Source organism: Nansenia antarctica, assembly GCF_963989245.1.
Source record: "Nansenia antarctica genome assembly, chromosome: 16".
Taxonomy (NCBI): domain Eukaryota; kingdom Metazoa; phylum Chordata; class Actinopteri; order Argentiniformes; family Microstomatidae; genus Nansenia; species Nansenia antarctica.
Genome location: NC_137686.1, coordinates 22,115,074 through 22,122,560, shown reverse-complemented (window position 1 = coordinate 22,122,560; position 7,487 = coordinate 22,115,074).

Sequence of the window (7,487 nt, the reverse complement as noted above, 5' to 3'; positions counted from 1 at the left end):
CTTATCCTGAGGTGATGGACTCTTTGGACTCCTTACTCCTCCTTACTAAAGATTAACAATAATATCCTTTTTGAGTTTAAATATTAACCCATTGGTCAGTTATTAAGATGCCTTTAGAACTAAATTGACTGATTTCCCCACAACTTTGACCACATCATGCCAACCCATTCAAAGCAAATCCTGATACTTACAGTTGGGCTTGGCATGCTGTCAGTGTCCACCCATACATGTCTGTCTCCCACCTAATCTTGATTACCGTAGTGGACGTTCAGTTTGGTAGAGGCCACCCACCCAGCTTGCCCAGGGCTAGGCTGCTGCAAATTGCAGGATTACATTAACCAATGTGTGGCCCACCCAGTAACCCCCCGCTGGCCAACTTACACAACCTAACCCTCAGATGATTGTTTTAGTATAAAAATAAATGGACATTCATTCTCAGTCCCCCAAACTGGTCTGGTATAGTGTTCTGCTTGAGGATGCCTTGCCTCTTCTTGCAGCCAAAACATGTCACAGCTAATTGTAGAATGCTCCTTTACACCAGTTTAATTGATAACAAGATACATCTACTTAAACTGATTCCAGGTTGTATGTTAGTCTTAAAGAAACATCTAGAACATCTAATTATGACACTGCAAGTGCAATGTCTGGCCTTGAAGAGCTGCAGGCTAGGGGTGATGACAGAGGTTTTGCATCAACGTCCCAGTGGGACCGTAAAGCTCAACCGTCATGGCCATTCTGCATTTGACTCTGTGCAGACACACATTTATGTCTGCATTGCACATGATTGTATTGTGAGCATTCTGTTAGAGAGGAAATGGTTGTCAAAATGACGAGTACTTGCTGATAAGAAACATTCAGTCCAAACAGTCAATTCATTCAAATAATGTGGTAAATACAATATATTATATAATAGAATCTACACATACAGAGGTCCTTGAGGACATGTTCCATACACAGGTTATTGCAATGCTGACTAATTGAACAAAGTTGACAGGAAACTAGGCCAGGTATAAGCTTTGGTTATCATTAACAAGTGACACATCAGGGTCTCTAGGGCATACTATTTTGGCTTGAACGTTGAACTCACACACTTCAAATGAAATTGAGATCCTATTGAGCTTCAAGCTAAATGTGTGCTATGTATCAAATCGAGCAAACAAGAACCATGATCAAAATGCAAATATGGACTAGACCAAAAACAAATGTTTATAGATTAAAGACCCACTTGGAGTTATGTTCGCTTAACAAATAAATGTCTGTGTGACCTAGTATATAAGCAATTTCTTTCTTGCAATTTCAGTGTTCCAAAGCCCAAACAAGGTCCCTTTCAACACTTATGCATTGAACTTGCGCCAGACCTCCCACTGCATGCCTTGAACAGAGGTGAACCTTGTAATCAGAGTCAGGGTTTGTAAAAACATGTTGCATCTTGCTGCTCTCTTAACAATGCCAGTGGTTTTGTCCTGGGAAGATCATGTTCAAGGACTTTGGGGAAAACAGTGTCTTAAAGGTGAAGCAGTAGTTTTGTATGTTACTGCCACTACTGGCCACACTATTTTTTTTTTTTTAAATGTGCTGTACATATGCTACATGTGCAGACATTTGCATATCCCTGTAAATAAACAAAATGCTAAATAGGTACGTGCCAGAGCCTAACCTCGACATCAGATTTCTCTTTAGAAAGCTCTTTGTTTGGACCAAGACAGCATTCTTCACTGAATGTTCTTCATCATGTGATCTTATTGCTTGATCACTACCGATTTATGATAATAATTTAGCTCTATTTTAAAGCAGAAATCATTTTATATATATATATATATTATATATAAGGCAGTTAACTATATGTGTAAGAGATCCAGAAGTACGTAAGTTTTCATTCAGCTTTTGAGCCATGAAAATATTATTTGTATATTATATATTACTATTTCAAGTGACTATACCTTCACCAAAAACGAATATGTTTTTCAGACATCTCTAGACATCTTATGAGAATTTTGTATCCATTGAATTTTAGAATCTCACCCTCTTGACCAAGACTATGATGATGTCATCTTATGGTCATTACATTACTGGCAGATGACTTAACAGCAGTCATGACTTGGTGTAAACGTTGACACAATATCTATCTATCTATCTATCTATCTATCTATCTATCTATCTATCTATCTATCTATCTATCTATCTATCTATCCATGTGTAACACCAGATTAAACACCAAGAGTGTCTACATACAGTGCCCTCTGTAAGTAATGGGACCTTAAGCATTTTTTAATCTTTTGGCTCTATACTCAAGAAGTTTGGATTTTAAATGCAAAACTTACTATGAGGTTAATGTGCAGATTGACAGCTTTTATTTATGGGTATTTGTGTACATGTTGGTTGCATTATTCAGAAATCACTTTCATTGACAGCTCTTTGGTCCAAAGGCAAATGCAAAACCTAGAATCAATACTAGACTTTGACAGCTCTCTTATGCTGCACAAATGATGTGACAGGACACGCCTAACTAACTGAAACACCTGTCAAGCCAATTATCCCATTACTTTTGGTTCCCTGAAATAGGGAGGCTATGTACACTGCTCAAAGAAATTAAGGGAACACTTAAATCACACATCGTGGATCTCGATGAACAAAAGCCAAACTGGCCATGCTGGATGATGTTGCAGGCAGCATAACGTTTGCCACGGTGTCTCCAGACTCTTTCAAGTCTGTCACATGTGCTCAGTGTGAACCTGCTCTCATCTGTGAAGAGAATAGATAGATAGATAGACTTTATTTGTCATTGCTACAGTACAGGTACCAAACAACGAAATTTAGGAGGGGAGGCTCCCCTGGTGTTTAGGAGAGGAAAAAGAAACACATTTTGGAAAAAGCATAGATGCATAAAATCACAAGAAGGTAAGGAGCTGGTTTACATCAATAGAGGCTATGTACACAATCCACTGTACTATACTGCACAGATAGTCAACTAGGGTTGTCATATTTCACAAGAAAGTATTTTTTCACATTATTTTAAAGTGTCACAGTTTGCAGGCTTGAAAATGTACATGTTTGTGCCTCAGCACTAGCTGCCATACAATCCGTCCGGACTGTCCTGGGCCCAGAACTTAGGCCTTTTCTGTGTTCAGGGCCTTGACGGCCCTGTGGTAGAAGCTGTCCTTCAGTCTGTTTGAATGGAGCGCCAATGGCAAACCTGCCAATTCTGGTGTTCTCTGGCAAATGCCAATCAAGCTGCACGGTGCTGGGCTGTGAGCACAAGTCCCACTAGAGGACGTCATGGAGTCTGTTTCTGACAGTTTGGTCAGAAACATGCACACAAGTAGCCCACTGGAATTCATTTTGTAGGGCTCTGGCATAAAATTGCCATTTTCCTTTTTGGCACTTCCTTTTGTTTTGAAATTTGGCTTCACCGGATCAAATTAGCATCACCCAGATAAGAAAATGTTCCTGTCTTCTTTATGTAAACATCTAGCCCTGCTACTCTCCCTCAATTAAATCCGTTTTTGATGAGTGTGAGAGGTATTGCATCCGTCAACTGCTAATCTTATACTCAAATAGGATGCGTGCTCTGGGCCATAAAACTCAATCAAATGAACCAATTATATAATTTGCAGGTACAGATATCAGCTGAGACTAAATTAAACTGGCCATTTACAATGTTGTGGTAAAATGTAGTAAGACTGTTCAGAATACAAAAATAAGAAAATGATGTTGTTTAAGTTCGATGTTGTTGTTTGCTAATGCACAGTATTGTGTTTTCACTAGGAAGCACCAGGCTTTTAGCACGAGCTGGCCACCTAGTAAGCCTTGTCACGCATTAGTACCACTGTTGAAAAGCGCCTAATGTACAGACTAGAGAGCAGAGTGAAGACCAAAGGTCCGTCTTCATACCTGAGGTAAAAGTAGCTGAATCAGTCTGAGAGAGCAGGTAGTCCACCACTGTCTGGCTCACATCAACCTGTAAATACATAAACACACTGTAAAGTACTCATCAGTATATAAGTGCTGTTTTTTTTCCCCCAAACCATTATCACTGCAGTGGGACAGAGCACTCCACTAATCTCACAAAGCCCTGAGGTTTAGCAGGCCTAGTACGATATGTTTACCCCACAGAGAGCCTCTTTGTGGGGATGCAGGATATGGGCCAGATGGTTGGAGTGGACAATATTGATGGAAAAGGTCTTGGTGTTAAGCTGCCTTGAATGCTGTAAGGAATTTGGCCTTTTTTTTTTTTCTTAATCGGGCCTAATCCTCTCTAAGTATGGAACCTCTTCAACCCAGAGAGGCTCCCCTTACAGGACACAGGAAATGGTATTTAAGGCACTTCCACGTGCTTATCTTACATCCTGGACTGATGTTTTAGTTGAGTTCCTTTGCAAGTAAAATTGGTGCCTTTTTTTGGTGCCGCATGAAATAAAAAAAGATAAAAATGAGCGCAGGAAAGATGTTTACCTATAGGACACCGGGACTGTAGTCCAAATCTCCACTTTCTCTGTGAGGTGTGAACTCATTAAATCCTGATGCTTTTCACAGTGTTGGGTTTTCACTATGACTGATTGCAGCCAGAGAAGTGTTTGTGGGCATCAACACTAAAAAGCACTTAAACCCGAGACGTGCGGTCATGGCAAGCCCATGTAAAGAAGCCCCAATGCTTCATAACAAGTGCAAATTAGCACAAATGCAATAATGTCATTGCAAGGGCACACTAGTGGTGGTGTTCAGATGGGAGTACTTATGACCTTCTTATCATTAGTCCAGTTCACTAGCCACAAGGCCACCATTCTGTTAGTAAATCAAGCTTAAACAGCTACAGAAACATTTATGTGGCTTGCCTCAGTTTTCTTTCCTACATTAATTACTCTGTGTCATTCAGAAACAAAATATACATCCCACTACTGGTTGAATACTTCTTGTCTTGGCTGCTCATGACTTGCTTTCCTCATTAAAAAAATGCTCATGTCAATGACTGAGAGATTTTAACCTCCTGTGACTCATCAAATTAATATATATTTTTAAATATTCACAAATTCATGATAAAGCATTCAAATATTCAATGTCTTGCTTTGGTTTATGTAGTAACTCTTCTGTCCTGACCAATATCTTGATAGAATTGTAGCCAGCAAAGTAAAAAAGTACAAAAGGAAATACTTTTAAGTAAAAAAGTTGCCAGCAGAGGTGGAAGAACAGAGTGATCTTGTTAAGGTTTGGAGTTTGACAGATAGAGAGAGGTCTGTTTCCCCTTTTCTGCTCTGTCTGCAAGCACCAGGTTCTTGAATCTGATGTGAGCTGCTACTGGGAGCCGGTACAGGCTGCGGAGGAGGGAGCTGACATGAACATTAGAGAGCTGACTTAGGAACACTTTGGGAGATTAGAGGGGCTGCCTCATTCTGGATGAGCTCCAGAGGTCTGAGGGCAGGGAGCCTGGACCGAAATGAGTTGCAGTAGTCTAGGCAGGAGATGACGAGTGCCTTGACCAGGAGTTGCACTGCCCTCTCCCATCAGGAATGGCTGTATCCTCCCTATGTAGTAAAGGAAGAATCCACAGGGCCTTCGGTGTGATGTTCGCCACACAGGACAGTGGTTTGGACTTGGCTGTCTGGGAGGGGGGATAGTGTAGTTCTCAACAGTGATGGAAAAGTGTTGGAGCAGGCAGGCTTTTCCCAGGGAAGAAAAGCAGCTCTGTCTAGTCAAGATTGAGCTTGAGGCGGTGATCAGACAGAGATGTCTGTGAGACATGAAGACATGTGTCGCCACTTCTATGTCAGGGGGAGGAAAGAGAGAAGTAGTGTCATCAGAGTTGCAGTGGTAAGAAAAACCATGTGAGGAAATTACAGAGCCAAGAGATTTGGTATACATGTATTGTGTAGTATGTGTCGACTCGAGATGTTAACTTTAACAACAGGTTGGGGCTCTTCTGCCTCCTTTCCGATGCTCTGTAACTTGGACCAGCACAGCTTGTGGTAATGACACACTACTCCCTGATGCAACCTGCTTATTTCCAAATGCGTGTCAGTGTTTACACAAAAGTCGTCTGATGCCCGGGGCTACTCTGACACACATAGTCCTGCCCTCCAATCTCCTTGATACCAGTTCTAACAATGTTGAGGGGAGGGGCCAACATTTAGACAATCTGAATGTAATCTAAGTGCTATGATGTGGAACTGTTGTTCAGGAGGGATTTCATAAATCCCACTGCAAAATTGAACTGTGATTATACTATTATAATTATAATTGTGATTATACTGGCAGTAGCATAAGAGGGATAGTTTTTGTACAGATGTACAGTATGCCTTAAAAGCACTTGCATCAAATGTACCATCACAACAAAAGAATAGCGACATTACTGCATTCAGTAGGGAAAATCTACGAAAACCTACACAGATTTGTAATGGTTCAGTGTACGGTGTGGACCCAGGTGCAGTGCAGGACAGGAAGAGCAGACTGTTGGCAGCAATTGGCAAAACAAAGTTCTCTTTACTGAGACGGAAAAATGCTAAGAAAACAAACAGGGAGAACACATCTCTAACTCTTTGTAAAGCATACGATTAAACAGAACTACAGCACACGCTTTCTTCGAGGAAACAAGGAGAGATTAGCTGACAGGGAGTGCAGGGAAGTGGGCAACATAAACACAATGGTGAACCAAACATAAACAGGTGCAACCCATCAGTCAGTGATGATGGGGAACAGGGAGTGAAGCAGTGCCAGTGGGCCGCCAGAGGGAGGCACCAAGGAGTCACCAAGGAAAAGGCGACCCCGTCCGTAACACAGATTAATGTGTAACAAATCCAGCAAAAACAGTTGCTGTTGGGGTGGGGTGGGGTCTTTGCCAATGACATCAGTGATCACTGTCTTATTTATAGTATTAAAGATACTACACAAAAAAATACTGATCCTCGTATAATTGAAGAGATTTAAACATTTCTCTCCACATGCGTTTCTCCATGTAGACCTCAGATCTTTTTTTAATCAGCTGCATACCTGAGCCTGATTTAGCTCTAGAACTTTTCTCATCTATATTTATATCCCTGGCAGACGAACACATCCCCTTTACACCCTAGAATTATGTAAATAGTAAGATAGTGGTGAAAACGGTAAAACAGTGCTGTTCCCACACACCGAAGCACATTATGTCTCCTGTCTCCAAAATGCTCTACAATATCATTACATGAACTGGTGGGGGAAATATTGTAAGTTAAGACCGTGTGAAAGCCATAGTGTGTGGCCTCATTGGCTGGTGTATTTGACTAATTATGTGTTTTTACAATCGTATCTAATGTTGATCTTTTTCAGCTCCTGTCCGATCACAATTTACCAGTGAGTACCATAGAGGATGGTGGCCACAAACGTCTGAGACCACCTGCAAAAATATCTGCACCACTATCAACAGAAATAATACAACTTCAACTGTAGCGTCCACTCTCCCGAGTGACAGCTGAAACTCTGCTCCCTCCTTCGTTGCTCATTCTCAGAACAAGCAGGTGGGC